The sequence below is a fragment of the Piliocolobus tephrosceles genome, chromosome 15 (genome assembly GCF_002776525.5).
Source record: "Piliocolobus tephrosceles isolate RC106 chromosome 15, ASM277652v3, whole genome shotgun sequence".
Classification (NCBI taxonomy): Eukaryota; Metazoa; Chordata; class Mammalia; order Primates; family Cercopithecidae; genus Piliocolobus; species Piliocolobus tephrosceles.
The window spans coordinates 66605393-66622592 of NC_045448.1; positions in this window are offsets into that span (position 1 = coordinate 66605393).

Genomic DNA, 17200 nt, shown 5'->3' on the forward strand with positions numbered 1-17200 from the left:
GCTGCTCAGATTAAGAAGATCCGGCAGCATCCCTGGTATCCATGGCCTTTCATTGCTCCTGAAATTCTTGCTCCTTTTTGGGTGTGCTTTGTCCATTTCATAATTAGACTCTTAATTCAGCAATAGTTCTGGCCAATAGCTATTAATTATCACTTTGCTCTTGTCTTCTCATGGCAATTATTAATTAAATTTCCCAGAGAATCTTAATGAGAAATTAAAGACTGTAATAATATTTTAGGAAGCAGTGTCCCATGATCTTGGAGGTCTACATTCTGTTCCAAAGGCAGAGCAGAGTTTGTTTGTTTAATTCACAAACATTTACTGAGTCCCTTCTAGGTAGAAGGCCCCATTCCAGGTTCCGGGCATACACTGTGGATGGCTCCTGCTCTAGGGAGGAACTGAAAGTCATGGTCTGGAATGTTTTTTGATCCAACTCTTAATTCCTGTTGATTCTCCTTTCTCAACTTATGCCATTCCATCGAGGATCAGGTCCAACTTTCCCTTTTACTTACATTACCCACTGTTCCCTCCCACAACCTTAAGGAGCACTCAGGTTAATTGCTCCTTTTCTGAGTTCCTATGGTAACTTTGTATAAACCTTTATTATAGAACTAATATTTTTATCATCATTTAAAAAACCTCAGTTGCTTCTCCCACTCTCAGTAAATTTTGCCAGGGTGAAAATTACATCCTCTTCACCTGTGTACCACATATCACCTAGCCTAGGGCTTAGCTCTTGGTGTTTAGTAAATATGGAAGTTTTGCAATTTCAAGTTGCAAGAGTGAAACAAGTTGCACTCTGATTAGCCTCAGAGTGTGGGCTCCGTTCTAAGAAAAACTTCAGAGTGGGAGCAGGGAGAACAAAGAGCAAGGTGGGCAAGGCCATGGAGCTGGCTTTCCATGGAGGTCAAGGTTCTGCTCAATCCAGCCCCTTAAGTAGTGCTGGCCCATCCCACTGCACACTACAAAGAGCACAGTCATATCTGCTCAATCCACCTGGTGTTTCCAGCTTCAACCTAGACTCTGCCCTTTTCTATGCTCCTTGATCTCATCTTCTCTAGATACTTCTAATCCCTTAGCTTCAAGCTCCAGCTTCAAGGCTTTCTTTCTCTCTAAATTGCTTGGGTGTGATTTTCTGGCTCTGACCCATAGCACTCCCCCTTGGACCTGATGTGGCACTTTACCCTCTGCTCTGGCATCCCAGGACCAAGGTCTTGCCTGTCACAAAGCCCCTACTGACTCATACCCCCAGAGTGGCTGGCTGACCCCGTGATAGGATTTTAGGGAAAAGCCACAATGAGCCAATCAGTACTCCATCTCTAAATTTCCTCTCTTAACATATAGCTTTCACAATAGCTCCCAGAAATATTTTCTGCTTTTATTTAAAATTCAAAGGCCTGTGGATGCGGTCATTTAAGTTTCTAGCATGTATAGTATGTGCAAAAGAATTTGAAATAAATTTTTTTTGGAGGAAGAAGATAGATCTTGTGGCTGGGGGGATTCAGTTTTGGAGAAAGGCTCTACTGCAGTTCTGATAAAAGCTGGAAAGATGAGTGCCACCCATACTGTAGAAGGGGTAGACTCTAGGGGGTCTCTGTTGTTTTTGCCACCCAATATCCATTCACCTTTCTTCCAGTAAAGGTAATCTGATTCTTCCCTTTGGAACCACTGTTCCAACAACTTCAGCCTATAAAGTCCGAGTGGTGTTGAGTCAACCACTGACTTTAGGAGGGCACATATGAGTCAGGTTGGTCAGTAATACATCCTATCCCTGGTCACTGAGATGGTTCAGGGAGTGTCAAGCCAAGACTTTCATTCAAACTTACAAGGAAAATAACTGTCCCTTTTCTCCTGTGCTTGTGGTTATGAGAGTTTTAGCTGGAGAGGGCCACCCTGCTGGAACGGGGTCCTGGGAATGAAGTCCATGTAGGTGAGAACACACACCAGGCATATGTGGATGGATGGACTCAACAGCCCTTGCGGAATAAAGCCAGGTGTGCTTTCTATATTTCTACTAAGATCTTTTTTTTTGTATTTTTTTCTTGCTCCAGTTTCAGTTATTTTTTCTGTCATTTTGCAACCAAAGCTGCCCTGACTAACATAGCACTAGGAGAAGCATCTCTGGGTTTGATCGAGGTCAGAAAGTGTGAGCTTAAACCCCACCTGTGTCACTCATCAGCCATGTACTTAGCTTTCCAGAGTCTTGGTTTCCTTATCTGTAGAACTCAGTGAATAATGTCTATACTGCAGTGGTTTAGTCAACATTCTTGGTAGTAAGCCGCTGAAATGACTCTGGTTAACTTAAGCAGAAAAGTGCTTCATTGGAGGGATATCAGGTAATTCACAGAACTGAGGAGAGGCTGGAACCAGGCTTGCAAAATGAGTAGAGACCAAGAGGAGCTGAGCAGCCAGAACCTCAGCTAAAATGCAGCTAGGACCTGCTACCTCTCCATGCACCCATGGAAGATACACATGGCTCATAGGTCATTCCTCTTGGTGTTACTTGCTCCATATTCAAAGCTTGCCTGGGGCTGCATATCCTGTTGGGCAGAAGGTAGACAGTTCCTTTTTTTTTTTTTCTTTGAAGCGGAGTCCACTCTGTTGCCCAGGTTGGAGTGCAGTGGTGCAATCACGGCTCACTGTAGACTGTGCTTCCTGGGCCTAAGTGATCCTCCCATCTCAGCCTCTCAAGTAGCTGGAACTACAGGTGCATACCACCATGCCTGGATAATTTTTGTAGAGATGAGGTTTCACTATGTTGCCTAGGCTGGTCTTGAACTCCTGGGCTCAAGTGACCTGCCAGTCTTGGCCTCCTAAAGTATTGGGATTACAGGACAGGAGTGAGCCACTGTGCCTAGCCAAGTTTCTTTACAAGGTTTGGGTATTGAGCAACCCGGCATAATGACAAAAGTTCACAACAAAAGAGCTGCTGTGAGAATGGTATGAAGTCACGGCTGTAAAAGCCTGCTGTAGTGTTCTATCAAGGCTAGTTTCTCTTTCCCTTCCTCACATTTCTGATCAGGGCTGACCCTACTGATCTCTGTCTTCAGAGAACCAACCCTGCCCAAGCCCCAAATCTTACAGGCCACACGAGGCTGGACAGAATTTTTCTTCCTCTGTACACCAAGACATTTAATGACTTTTCCTCTTACTGGATATCGCTTCATTCTGTCAAGTTTTCCCAACTTTCCTTTCCTGTTTGTAGTGACAACTACTCCTTTAGACTGTTAGATTCTTGAGGGCATAGTTAGCATCTATTGCATCATCTCCCTAAAAGTGCTTAGGTTATATTCTAACACACGCTAGCTGACTTTTCGATCAATGTTTATTTACTGATTGGTTCAAAATTAGGACTGGCTGTTTGACCATTTCAGGAAGACTGTGGATGGGTTGTATTTCTTATGCCAATACCTGTGCCTGGCATATATAAGTATCCAATACGTATTTGTTGAATGAATGGGTGGATGGTATATAGTAGGTGGCCTCTAGTACCACGCTACAGAAATATTGAATATAGCTGCAGCAACATTGCTCTAAGACTGCTGCTCATTCTTGTAAGTGGGTCCTTGTGCTATGACACTTGATAACTGTCTCACTCATTGCCACCAGATCAGTGTAAATGATAATAGTGGGTGGCTTACTGAGCGCTGCCTAATCTCATGTAAAAGACAGAGGTGTGCACTGGGGAGTTGAATACCTCATTATATGGTGGACAGGTAGGCTAGGCATTCATTCCAACAATAGGCATCTAGGAAGACCTATGTACTGGGTACTGATATACAAAGATAACAGAAATGTAGCCTGTGCCTTTGGGGAACTCGGAGGCTAGTGGGCTCACAAAGTCTGGCTTCTTAGATGCTCGGAAATGAGTCCTTACCAAAGATTGTATCCTTGGGAAGCATAAATAAAAGGTGGAAAGATTGCCATATGTTGGCGTAGGTTTTAAGTTCCAGAGAATTCTCTTGGAGAAAAGATTTCTAAACATTTGTTTTCTATAATTCAGGCTTACTCAGTGTAGTCTTCCTTGTTTCCTGACATCTCCAATATCTCTCAAGATAGCTTATTATCAAAGTTCTAGGACTTAATCTTGCCCAAGTCTTTTTGCTACCATAAATTGATAATTCTGTGTATGCATATGTGTGTATATGTGTGTGCATACATATATGTGAACATGTGCGTGCATGTGTGTATACATGCATGCACATGTATATGCATGTGTGTGTGTGCTTGCCCATGTTCATGTGTGGAATTGAGTACAATGACAGAAGGGTGGAAACCAGAGCTAGATGAAAGAGAGAGTAGGAATGATGTGTAACTCAGCTCTTTCTTTCTTAACTCATCATCAGTGACCCTGTTAATGTTTTGTCTGTTTAACGAATTGGTATTAGTTAATTACTAGGGCCATTAAATGTTCAAGAATCTCCAGTTCTTTTTATTCCATGAATTCCTAGAGCCTGGAGGTGGCACAGCCAGGCAGACAGGGATGAAAGGAGATTTGTTCCCAACTGGCTTCCCCTCTGCAGTCTCTGGCCAGCCTTTAATGATGAACATTTACAGCCTCCTTTGAGGGCTGCCCATTCATTAAAGGAGTTAATGCAGTTTCCTCTATGGTGACTTTGGGAGGAAATTAATTCTCCCCCAGTGCCTAGTTCAGTGCCCCAGGCTTAGAAGATGCTCAATAACACATTGCTCATCACTGCTGCTCATCTGCCCTGTGCAAGAGCTTTGGAACTTGGCCTTCTGCTCGGTGAATTTTCCATTCTTAGTGTTTCTCCCAAATGCACTCAATTGTTCCACAATTCCACAAAGGTCATATGGTCCATGCACCAGGCATGTAATTTGCTGATCTCATGATTAGACATGCACACAAACCTCAGTGCTATTCTAATGAACTCTGCAGTTGACCTTTGGATTGTTTCTCCCTAAACAAATCTCCTAGGCACATGTGAATGGAATTAGTCTTCTGATCACTCTGACCTGCTGCACACTGTTGTTGAATACTTTTAGTCTGTAGTACTTCCTTGGTTGTGGGCAGCCCAAGTTTCTGTGATCAGGGGCACATACCTTGGTTCTGGGTGCCTTCCTTGGGTCGACAATCCCCAGGTGAGAGGGGCCTCACACTTAGTCTCAATGTGCTTTGGATGTAGAAGTTTTGGGAAGATTTCTGGGTTATTTCTTTCTCTGATTTTATTCTTTTGTTGTCTTGGCAACTGGAATAATAGTCTTAAGTGTCTGTGTTTGTATATTCTTTGGAGAATATTTTATCACAAATCTTTTCCAAGAATGCCTATCTCATGATGCATTGATTATTCCTCAGTGTCTTCCTTTTCTTTTTCTGTATATGCTTGTTTTCCACAGTTGGGAGAAAGAAATGTTTGTATGATGTAAACAGCCTCTAGGTTGAGGATTAGGAGTGCTCAGTTAGCACTTTACCTCTCTGGCCTTCAGTTTTCCAGATTAAATGGACCAGATGATTTCTTTAAGCCCTGAACTGCCACGACCCTAAGCCAGAATTAGGTAAGAATGTGCCATTACTTGCTGAGATCCTTGCAAGAATCTTCTGCATTATGCATGGGAATTTTCCGATTCTTCACTCTTCATTGACTGGAATTTTTTTTTTTTTTTTTTTTTTTTCTGAAATATGTTACTTCATTACCTCAGTCCTCGGTATTTTGTGGAAGGGGTAAATGCTGCCATGTAAACACATGATACTGGCAGAAGGCTGGTGCTGCCTCAAGCCAGTGTTTTACTGTGGTTGGAGTAAATGTCATGGAGGTTTCTTCTTGAAACCTCTTCTGTTCTTCTTGAACAGAACAGATCTTGAACAGATCTCTTGTGCTTTCCCCCTTCCTTCTACAGTTGGTACCCCTTATCTCCTCTTTGTCATTTATCAACTTGAGGGCTTCAGGGAAGAACTTCAGACATCCACGAGGAAGTGAATCCTCATAGAGGGCTGCCCTGGAGGCTCCTGAGAGGGTGGGGCGTCCAATGGATTGGCTTGGAATCCCTGACACCCAACTACAGATGCTTCCTTCAATGTTGACTTTGGAGCCATTTGATTCTGCTTGTGTGTGATGGTTGGGGAGGGATCTTTGGTGCCTGTGGCAGGATGGCTTCTCCTTTGCCATACCAGGTACACATTTCAAAGCCAGAACTGAAATATCAGCTTCAGTCAGGATAAATTTTCCTTACATCATTGGTCAGTAAAAGCAATATACATTGCAATAAAGGAAGACAGCATTTTTCCTTTATTGTAGCATTTAGGTAGAAAAGAGAAATACAAAATCATAATAGTGTATGATATGACTTTAAATGATAAATGCATGCTTATCATTTAAAATGTAATAATATCACTGGCAATGACATACCACTTGTTAAAATGTTGAAGCACTTCTCTACTGGGTGGTAAAGAGCTGCTGCCTTATATTTCCTGTGTGGTCATGCTACCACAGCCTCCCTGGTCATTACCTCTGGGCCCCCAGGATGTCCTGATCATCCTGGCATAACAGGTGGCCTCCTGCAAGGCTGCTACAGCTCTGAGACTACTGTTTGTTCCTGTAGATGGGTGCTCTGACTGTGCCACTTGTTAACTACAGTGTGCATTACCACTAGATCAATGGAAATGAAAATAATAGTGATGGGCTCCTACTCTGTGTCTAGGACCGTTCTGTAAACTCTGGAGGGAAGTGGCCCTGTTTCCATTCTTAGGGCCAGACACACACGAGCACTCGATAAACATTCTCTCAGCAGTCAGTGATCTCATGCAATTCCATCAGTGACATTTTAAGGCAGGTGTTTTAAATCCAGTTTTGTGATTGCTAAGAAGATGTCCTAAAGAATTCAAATAACATGTCCTGAGTCCAGCTGAGAGGTGAAGGAGTGGATATTTCAACACAGGAGTGTCATGGCACGTTAAAAGACTTCACTCTTCTAGGGAGCTTGAGATGTTCTGAAACCTCACAGGTACCTGCTAACTTGGATGGTCTGTGATTCCTGATATTGAAGGTAAATTGGTTTTATGTTCCCCAAGAAGGATGGGTGGGAGGAAGGAGACTGTGTATGTGAAATGGAGCAGGAGGGATGGGCTGTGAATACAGGAAAAGGGGCTCTAAGATCATCTTGAGAGATTAAAACACACCTGCCCCCCACTACCAGACCCCATAAACCAAAAAGTCCTTCCCTATAGGAAGAGGAGAAAAAAAGATGAAATTATATGAGAGGAAACTATACATCAAGCATCATACCACCATACCTACTCCCCCATTAGCCTTCTGTGAATATAGAGAAGGGAGCGTCAATTTTCCAGAGGTACTAATGGTTTCTAATTAAGGCAGAGACATAGAACTAAGTGTTTAGAGGCCTTCTTTGCTATGTTAAATAAGGCCAGAGCAATTGGAGGAAGCTGCTCAGAACAGGGAGACTGGGTGTTCGAAAGCCAAGCCTCTCAAGCTTCTGAGTTTGTATAGAGCCCCTTGGTAGCTTACCCTGGCTTCCTTGTATCATAAGAGTTGCAAAGAGACAGAGAACACAAGCCTTGGGCTATGTTTTAGTAATTACAGTTAATAAAATTCATTAAGAGATTATAAATTAATGTCTAACAGTCTCATTTTAAAACTTGTGTGTTGATAGGCATAGATATTAGAAAAACTGTTAACCCATAATAATAGTCATCACTTATTTAACTCCTATACTGTCCTGGGCTTTAGATATTTTGGTCTCATTAATCTTCACAACACCTTTATGAGACAGTTATTTTGATTGTGGTAGTTTGGATCTCAATTCTTCACTCCCTCTGTGGATTTACAAAGGCTTCTTGGGGGCAGAGTGCACTTTCCCCCAACTTGACTTGAGATTTGGTTATGTGATTGCTTTGTCCAATGGGATCTTAAGAGACGTGATTTGCCCAAGGCCTTTAGATCCGTTTGCCCAGCCTGGCTTGCCCCTCTGTGCTCCCGTGGCTTGCCATGAGAAGAGCATCCCTGTGTTGCCACTGGTCCAAGAAGATCAACCCACAGTCTGGAGCTCAGCCCTGCTGACTGCAGCCAATCCCAGTGGACCTTCAACTACTGGCAAATCTGTGAGCAAGAGAATAACTGCTTTTTAAGGGACTGAGATTTTTGAGATTATTTGTTGTGCAGCAAAAAAGGACAAACACACAATCCTAATCTCCAACTTCAGAAGCTGAGGTTCAAACAGGTTACATAGTTTGGCCAGAATCACTGAAATATCACAGCACAGGCTGGATTCAAACCAGGGTCATCTCATTTCAAAGCTACATTATTGTTTTGGGAAAAGTGTCCTGATTGGAGCAAGCATAAGGTTAAATATGATGAATATATTAAAAGTACCTCTCCAAGCCTTATACCTAATGGAGAGGAGGGACAGGGCATTAGAGAATGGTTGCCAGAGAATCACCTCTCCTTCCAGGATGGGGCCCTTTAACATAGGAGTGAGAGAGCTTGCTGGAAATATTCCAGGATGTGGTGGCACCTAGCAACCCTGAACACCACCCAGTGTTACCTGCTTCCCAGCCCCATTAATGATGATGCCCCTCCTGGGCCATAACAGGCTGAGCTTCAGCAAACCCCTTTCCTGAATGTTTAATATGCCGGAGGCTTATTTAGATTCTACGTGGGGAGCCTCATTTTTCTTTTATTAATTGTAATGAGAGTTATTTTTGTTGCCTTAAGTATAAAACATCCCTCTGGGGAGTTCTCGGCCCATTATAGACATGAAGAACCCAATCATCTTCTGTCCTTATAACAAGCTTAGGAGGGAGGCAAGTCAGGAGCCACTTAATCGGAATTGTAATAGGAGAGGAAATTTCTGAAGGCTTTACAACGGAAAACTCTAAGGGAAACAAATGAAGAACTAAAACTTGGCTGCTGTTGTTAAGTCAGCCCCACAGGGAAGAGCCCAGGATACACAGAGGAGAAAAGGGGAAGAGGAAAAGGAACTAAGATGAGAGAGAATAGTGGAGGGAAGGAGAGCCAGAAGGACAAAGGCAGGTTCTGAGATCCGGAGACAAGCTCTGCTGGGTGGGCAATTACTTTCATGGCTTGCCAACAAGCTGCCCCATTCAGCTGATGCCACATATGTCTTTAGAGTTGTGGACACATCCCTGGGACTGACCCCAATTCAAAGGGATGATGAAAGCTGAAGAAACTTCCCTGTTGAGGAGCAGCCAGCCTTGTATTTGTATCCTCATACCAAGGGCAAATTTACTTTGGAAACTTTTTCCCCAATTACTTTCCTAATCAAACACTTTTACCTAAAGCATTCTAAATTAACTGCTTTCAGCCTGAATGCAATAATTCTGTATTTCCTGATTTAAGTTTGGCTAACATTCCGTCTATGACTGTACTCTCCCAAGGGCACACCATGCAAAAATCTCCAAGAATAAACATTGAATAAAGGGTTTTGCTGTCTATATGCTAGGTGAAGTTTCCTAAGACCTTCTTCTTCCACATTCCTGCCAGCAGTTCTGGGGCCGTTTTACAGCCTCTTTCCTCTTTAGCAGAAAGCATTCATGAACCATTAATTCATGAAATCAATCCAATAATGGGCTTGTTCACAGGTTTGGGACAAAGCAAGGGGAGTTGAGAAGAAATTTTTGGTAGACAAGAATGCTGAGCTTGCTACCCAGGGTCCTAGCATGGCAATGTGGGAAATATCCCCCACGAGTGAAAACCCTTTCCATTATTAACCTGCACAGGATATTGAAGTGGAGCCTACATGATTGTACAGTGAATCTCAAATAGTGGCTTTTAATTTTTCCAGAAACTATCAACCTGTTCAAACTACCTACCTCTTGCTGCAACCTGTCTTACTTCGTGAAACTTTGGTCATAAATCCACAGTGGCAGCTATCTTCTGAGTTTTCTTCAGATCTTCTCAGCACCCTCTGATTTGTATAGGTTGGGGCTGTGAAATAAAATGCCATAATTTAAATTGGCCTGAGAAGTGATTTGAAGAGTTGGTTCTTGGCTTAGAGGCTCTGGTGTGGGTGGACGTCTCTGTTAGAGAGCTGACTGAGGGGTCATCACTGGAGAGCAGGGATGTCTACCTTGGTGACACAGCTGTTGATGTTAAGAGACCTTCAGACATTAGGCTGCTCTAAGCAAGTCTGAAAATAAGTCTTTGGCTCTCTCACAACCATTTTCTGTGCTCCTTTATGACTCCTTGATCCTGTTTTCCTCATGCCGTGAGCATTCAGGTTGCCTCCTGGTTACACTATGTGTCCATTTGGCCTATTTCCCCTTAAAGGCATCACATCCAGAATGGCTTGACTCCTCATTCCCCCACACTTCCACTGAAGCCCTGTCAATTATTTTAGTTAATTGTCTGCAAGGGAGGCTCCTAGCTCCCCCAGCCACACTTTGATTCCACCTCCAAGGAGGAAGAATTTAACTGTGCATAGATGGTCAGGCTTGAAGGAATTCATTGGGTCTCATTTTCTAAGATATAGATTCTTATCTAGAATGGGGTAAATAAACCCATTTTGTGGCAACCACCCCCTTAGTCTTTCCAGATACAACGCCTTCCAAGGACCTAGAGGAACAAGGCAGGGGCTGTGTGGAGACTTGGCCATGCTTGGCTATGCGTAGAGAGTCCTAGCCTTGTAGAATCTGTCTGTCTATTTCTCTCTCTCTCCCGCTGTGTTGCCTACTCTTTCTTTATAAGCTTTGCCCTTCAGGAAGCCAGAGGTAAGAAGTACCCTTTTTCCATGATGAAAGAAGTTGTCCTCTTCCCACTTCCTTTAAAAAGCTAAGTGAAAGCTAAAGTAATGTTCAAGGGAAAACAAGCCACTTCAACCTTCTCAGTCTAGCAAAGAGGAGTTCTGACAGGCAGCAGAGCTAACTAGGGTTAGAGATCTACCTTATGGTTTGGGGCCAAAGCATCAGCTGCTAGCAAAGGATAAATGTTCTCACCATTGTCCTCTGTGTGTATAGATTTCTAGACCACTTGTGGGGTGGGGTGGCTAGCTGAAACCAGGATTCTGAGCTCCTGGGCCTCTCTGAAGAAAGGTCTTAATTTTTGAAGATCAGATGGTTATGAGACCTGTTCATCTGTAGCTCCATCTCCTGACCTTCCCACGCTTATCTGAAGTAGGTGTAAGAAATCCAGCAAACTTTTATAACTACCTCAGGCTAAGATGTGAATGACTGAAAGTCTACCTCTCCAAGTAGTACAGGTTGGATATCCCTCGTTCAGAAATCTGAAATCTGAAAATGTTTGAGCACTGACATGATGCCAATAGTATAAAATTCCACATCTGGCCTCATGTGATGGGTCACAGTCAAAACTTTTTTTCTTGCACAAAATTACTAAAAATAGTACTTAAAATTACCTTTAGGCTATGTGTATAATGTATATGAAACCTAAATAAATTTCATGTTTAGATGTAGGTCCATCCCCAAGGTATCTCATTATGTATATACAAAAATTCCCAAATACCCAAAAATCTGAAATTCAGTACACTTCTGTTCCCAAGCAGAAGGAATAAGGAATACTGGATAAGAAATACTCAACCAGTATTTACATTTTAGGTGTCAAGAATTAACTCTAATGTCTTTCTCACAAAGATATTCTGAACTCTGCTGACATACTCCCGATCAACTGAATGATGAATTTCCTGCTGTCTTAGATAGCATTTAAAAATAGGCACCCATGCAAAAACAAACACACCCACACAGCAAAGCATTCAGGGAGTTCATTTCTTTAGGTTTGCTCACACCTGGCATAGCATCATGGGCAAAATTATTTAAGCATCTTAAGGGCATTAGTAATTCCCCAACAGCAGCGCAGAGGGTGATATGGTTGAACATATGTCATATAATCAGATTTTTAAAATTTCAGCTCATCAATTGATGATAATATACTTGGGCATTGCCCATGTTGTTAACCTCAGCAATCAAAATAAAGTAATTATACTAATTAGAAGCCTCTTAAAACCCAGCTCAGTGTCCTTGTGTATGAGAGGCAAGCTGTGCCACAGTCACTTCACAGAGCTCGGAGACCCCACAAAGGTCTTAGGAGCTCCTCATGGGGCCGGTAGCCACATTGTCAGGGAAAAGAAGAATTAGAGGTGAGTCTAGAGGGAGATGGATAAACCTTTCACTCAGAAATGGCCTTAGATGCTGGAAAGAGTTTCAAGTGGCCGAATGGGCCTGATGGTCTGGAACCAGAGATTTAAGAAGCACTGAAGCCCAGTGAACTGTGACTGTCCCAAGCATTCTGGCAGACAGAGTCAGTCATCTACTTGAGTGGGATTGCTGACAGAGTATTAAAGGAGACCCAGTAGATGCACAGTTATTTGGATACCTCTCTATTGGGAATTGAAGTGACCATATGCAGACCTGCAGGGTAGCCACATTTTATTACCACGTATCTTGAGCTGACAGCCAGGCTAAGTGAGTAAAATGTGGTGAATCTGAAGGTGATCATGGTAAAGGGAAGCCTAGTTATTGAGTCAGAAATGGATATACTATCAGATGTGAGAGCTCAGATCTGGGAACAATGAATGAAAAAGTGGAGAAGGGTCGAGGGTATTGTACAGCTTGAAGAAAGGAATGAGACTGGGCACAGTGGCTCACACCTGTAATCCCAGCACTTTGGGAGGCTGAGGCGGGCAGATCACGAGGTCAGGAGATTGAGACCATTCTAGCTAACATGGTGAAAAATACTAAAATACATACTAAAAATACAAAAAATTAGCCTGGGGTTGTGGTACGTGCCTGTAGTCCCAGCTACTCAGGAGGCTGAGGCAGGAGAATCGCTTGAACCTGGGAGGTGGAGGTTGCAGTGAGCCAAGATTGCGCCACTGCACTCCAGCCTGGGTGACAGAGCGAGACTCTGTCTCAAAAGAAAAAAGAAGGAAAGGTACAAAAATGTAACTAAACTGAGTGTTTCTGAAAATCATGGCACCTAACACTTGTTTGCAAGAATTATACTCATTGTGGCCTTGAATATTTTTCAAACTCTGACCTACTTAAAGACATCATGCTCCCCAAATTTCCTACTCTACAGTAATAAAGCTATAATAATAATATGCATTACCTCTATAGACAAATGACATGGCAGGTATAAAATAATATGCATACAGCATTTACTATTAGATTATTAGAGCAGTAGGAAAAGTGACTTACATTAACTTGCATTATAGGAGTAAATGGGTGACTAGGGTAAAATACAGTAAAACAAATGGATGGAAAATTGGAAAAGCCACCAAAAGTCTTGGAAGGCTTATGCGGTATAAAAATAACCACAGATCTTACAGACTAAACAGTAAAATTGCTCAGCTAATTCATATCTTACATTGAGTGACTTAAGTGAAGATAAGTTGATGGGAATAATTGACAAATGCACACAAAAATTAAGTCAGTACTCAAAACATTACAGAAATAGAAGGAAATTCAGGATTTGCAAAATTAAGATAAGTAATTCCAGGAAAACCAACTAAAATGTTCTTGGGTTTGACAATAACACCAATTAGATCTCACCAAGAGTGTAACTCAAATATGATGTGTGATTGAATCGTTGGCAAATGTTTGTCAAGTTCCTAATATCTAATGGCTACAGCATCGTGGTTGTGAGAGAATCATCTGGGCAGATGAACCATGGAATTGTCAACCTATTGTCATCTTAACAGAAGGTTACTGAAGCAATCTAAATAACACTTCACTAGAAAGTTGCAGGTTCTGACTTGCAAATAATATAGTCCAAGAGCTCCCAATAACACATAACAGTAATGCAAGATGTTCCTTGCAAACGCCATGTCAGTCAGACATAAAGGTTGATTCATGACATCTGGAAACAGCTGCTTTTTACTGAAAGACAATGAAATTTCATATTGCATTAAATATAGCCTGCTAATATGCTTACCTGCCATCCACAAATCATTGGCAGACATTTGGGGCTCAGATTTCCTCACATGTCAGAAAAATTAGGTAATGAGTAATAAATACAAAAGATGTTAGAATTTGGACAAGGAGGTAACAACCAGATCCCTAAATAGGTCAAAAACAGCAAAGCCAATCAAAACCATTTGGGACTGTGACTGTGGTTATCCAAAAGTGACAGGGTCTGGGAGTACATGTGGATGAACTGAGCTATAACTTTATTCTTGAAAGACTGTCTCCATTCAACAACATCAATATATATCACACAGAAACCTACTATTATATTAGTGTACTGCTGTCTCATTGCTAGTTATATATGATGCTTTTTTCAGAGCTTAAATTTAGGAGTCAGGAATTACAGGAGTCAAATATAGGCCCTTCAATGTGATGTTCCTAAAATACTTTTTTTTTTTCCCCCACAAAGTCTACTGTTTGTCATCTTTAACATGGGAGATGCCAATGGTACCAACATCTTTGGGTTATTATAAGGTTTGAATCAGATTAAAATCAGACAATGTATGTAAAAGGGCTCTTTTTGCAGATGAAATTCAAAGTCTGGCTGAGTAGAGAAATTTGTACTGTGGTAGGTGATTCTAATCCCAAGGTTTGCTTTTAGCAAATCTCTCTACCGTTTGATGAGTTGTCTAATAACAGTTTTTTTTTTTGTTTTTTTGTTTTTTTTTTGCCATATAGAGAAGATTATTTGGAGGATTTTTTTTTTTCTTAGCGTCTTTCTAGGTTTTTTTTTTTTTTTTTATACTTTAAGTTCTAGGGTACATGTGTACAACATGCAGGTTTGTTACATATGTATACATGTGCCATATTGGTGTGCTGCACCAATCAACTCGTCATTTACATTAGGTATATCTATTTGGAGGATTCTTATACCTACCATTCTTAAGGTATCTCCATCCTAATGTAAGTGTGCTGGCAATTATCTGAAACCTAATCAACTGGCTTTTTGTTTTCCTAGCTGCCACCATAGCAGAGACTGATAGATGCTCACCCAACCCATTTCCTCCTCCTACTGAGCATACAGTCAAATACATTTCCCTTTTGTGGCCATGTAACTGTGTTCTAGCCAGAGAAATGTGAGAAGAAGCAGTATGCACTACTTCCAGGCCTGGCCCATAAAATCCCCCTATATGCATCTTCCCAGCTCCCTTCTCGTTTTGGCTTGATAGAATGACATTGACTTTCACAATCGTTTGAAGGCACATGCTGAATATAATAGAACCTGAACACAGAAGGAGCCTGGGCCCTTGATTCACTTCTTCGAGGCCAGCCACCCAACCAGGAATGCTAAATTGAACTATTATATGAGTTTAAGGTTTTAAGCCAGTGAAATTTTGGGATTTCTCTGTTATATCAGCTAAGGTTGCCTGAAGTTACGTGGCTACCTAATGAAGATGTTTGGTTTGAAGATCCTGATAAATAACACCTCTCTCCTCCTTGCCTGAATTCAGAGCCAATTGAAAGATCAACACTGGAGCCAGTCATATAGAAACCAAATGGCTGGCTTTAACCATTAAAAATGCAACCAAATGGGCTTGCTGATGTGCTCTGCCACCACCATGGCCTCTCCATGGTTAATTTTAAAGTATTGGAACCACCCCCCTCCCCAACCACCGGTTTGGATTTCTTCATTTGAGAAAGTCATTCCCTTCAATAAGCAGGCTGTTGCTGGGGGAGGAGGATGTTTGTAGAGCAGTGAGGAAGGGCATATACCTCAGTTTGCCAGACCAGCTGGATTAATCTTCAGAAATTAGGACGTGGCACGTCCAGGTCAGGCCCTTCACAGCTTGCCATATCTGCACAACCTGGGTGTTGATGGATTTTGTCATTTTCCTGGGGAGAATTTTCCATCATAGTTATAATTGATTTGGGTCATCATGCCCATTGCTTGTGTGCAAATTGGCTATTAATAAGGCCCCAAAGTCAGAATAGGTGATGAGATGTGTCACCCAGTCATGTAATAGAATGCAAATTTAATGTCACTCACACTTCTTAGAGGATCTGTCAGTTTTAAATTCTCCAGTTCTTTGTTTTGTTGCCAAATGGAATGAACCATTATTACAGCTTTCAGCGGGGGGAGGTACCTTCAAATTAAAGGTTATCGTCCTAAACTAGTGACTATTTCAGAGAGACTTGCATGGTCTATTATAATTCTGCTTGTAGACTGAATCCATAAAGGAGAAAACTAAATAGCACTGACTTTGGGTTTAAGAGCAGACATCAGGACCAATATAACTTCATAAGCCATTTGGTGTGCATGGGCAACTTTGAGTTCTCTGCCAGCTCGAAAGCACAATACTGTAGCTATTAAATGGAATAAGAAACTTACAGGTGATGTACAGTTGAAGTGGGGTATCAGTAAATGCAAGTTAATCCAGACGATAAAATCTAAATGATACTCTAGTCTGATGGCTAGATTGTAGTCAGGAAATTCAAATCTTTTGAGCTCAGAGGGAAAATGAGGAACTCATCAACATTTGAGATACCAGTGTTTCAGAAGAGCGAGCCACCCAAAAATAAAAGAAAAATTGAATGAAACATTTATTTATTTTTATTATTAATAACAGGCAAAATATCAAAGCTCTTTATATGAAAGGCACCTTACATTCTAGAACAGTCTATATGCTAGTTATTTTTCTATTACTTCACTTAAGTTTCATAACGATACAGAGGGAGAGAGAGGGGCAAGGAACAAAATGTGGGAACGTGTTTCTGTGTGCCAATTCTCAACTGGTATTTCTGACACAGGAGTTTCCTTGGTCACTTGTCAGCTGGAGACCCCCAGCTGGTGACACCCTTGCCCAGGCCTTTGCTCAGGCCTGGGTTTGCCACAGGAGACTCCCTGTCCACTAGGCCCAATGAGCTGTCCCTGGCCTGCATTCCAGCATGGATCCCGTGGCTGCTGCAACTGTGTACTCAGCCCCCAGCAAGAGGGGTTGTGTGAGTGAGGGAGTGTGGAGTCTGGCTGGCTGTTCCAAGTGCTGGTATAGGAGCAGGCTCTGGTCACAAGCAGCTCTTGTGACCAGACCAAGCATGTTGCAAGCCACTCTTGAAGTAGACTCTGGTGTCCAGAAGAGGGGACTGTGGTGGTGCCCAGCAGGAGTGCCCATGACCCTGAAGCCCCAGAGAGAGTGTTACAGCATGCTAATTAGCTCTTTTAGTCCCGTCATCCACAACCCAACGGACGGTGGCATGTTAACAGCCCTGCCCTGTTAAAGGGTCAAGGTACTATAGCCTTCTCTATATCCACATTTTGGTGGATCCCAAGCTCTTGTCCTGTGTCCA